We start from the raw sequence: 1,579 nt of genomic DNA, 5'->3' as shown, positions 1-1,579 counted from the left end.
CGTTGTGCAACTTGCTTGAGAAAGATGTGCCTTTCAAATTTGATGATGAATGTTTGACGGCATTCGAGACTCTCAAGAAGAGTTTAATCACTGCACCAGTTATTACAGCACCGGATTGGACAGAGCTGTTTGAGATGATGCGTGATGCGAGTGATTATGCGGTAGGTGCAGTTCTTGGGCAGCACAAAAATAATCTCTTTCATGTGGTCTACTATGCTAGTAAGACCTTAAATGGGGCCCAAATGAACTACACCACTACTGAGAAGGAGCTCTTGGCTATAGTCTTTGGTTTCGAGAAATTTCGATCTTATCTGCTTGGGACAAAAGTGACAGTATTCATGGATTATGCGGCCATTCGCTATTTAGTTTCCAAGAAGGATTCGAAGCCGAGACTCATTCGTTGGGTGCTCTTACTACAGGAATTTGAGTTAGAGATCAAGGATCGAAAAGGTACTGAGAATCAAGTAGCTGACCATCTCTCTAGATTGGAGAATCCTGAGTCTACTTCACAGGATAAGACATTGATCAACGAATCTTTTCTGGATGAGCAGTTGTTCACAGTTCAGGAGGAAGAGTGATGGTTTGCCGATATTGCAAACTATCTTGTCAGCAATATAATGCCTCCTAATTTGACCTCAGCTCAAAAGAAGAAGTTTCTGCATGAGGTGAAGTGGTATATGTGGGATGAACCATATTTGTTTAGACAGGGAGCTGACCAGATCATTAGGAGATGTATCCCGTTCTGTGAGACGGAGGGGATATTACGAGACTGCCACTCCATAGTGTATAGTGGGCATTATGGTGGTGAGAAGACGGCAGCTCGTATTCTGCAAGCAGGTTTTTTCTGGCCTACTTTGTTTAAGGATGCTCATCAATTTGTTTTAAGGTGTGATCGTTTCCAAAGAGTGGGAAATTTGACGAGAAAGGATGAGATGCCGTTAAATGTGATGCTTGCAGTCGAGGTCTTTGATGTTTGGGGAATCGATTTCATGGGGCCTTTTGTCTCATCCTGCAATAATCAGTACATCTTGTTGGCAGTCGATTATATCTCAAAATGGGTAGAAGTCAAAGCTCTACCGACAAATGATGCAAAGGCAGTGTTGAATTTTCTTCATAAGCAGATTTTCACAAGGTTTGGAACGCCTCGGGTAATCATAAGTTATGAAAGGTCGCATTTCTGCAACCGTAAGTTCACTTCTATGATGCAGCTTTATAATTTGAATCACTGAATTGCTACTGCCTATCATACGTAAACAAATGGTCAAGCGGAAGTGTCTAACAGAGAGATCAAGCACATTCTAGAGAAGGTTGTTTGTCCATCAAGGAAGGATTGGTCTTTAAAGCTCGATGAAGCTGTTTGGGCTTACAGAACAGCATACAAAACTCCACTTGGTATGTCCCCGTTTCAATTGGTGTATGGTAAGGGATGTCATTTACCTGCGGAGCTTGAGCATAAGGCCTATTGGGCGTTGAAAAAGTTGAACCTGGATTTAGATGCGGCTGGTAAGAAGAGAATGCTTCAGCTTAATGAACTTGATGAATTTCGACTTCAAGCGTACGAGAATAACAAAATGTACAA

Source organism: Apium graveolens, chromosome 8 (assembly GCF_009905375.1).
Source record: "Apium graveolens cultivar Ventura chromosome 8, ASM990537v1, whole genome shotgun sequence".
Taxonomy (NCBI): Eukaryota; Viridiplantae; Streptophyta; class Magnoliopsida; order Apiales; family Apiaceae; genus Apium; species Apium graveolens.
Note: the sequence above shows the minus strand (reverse complement) of the source record.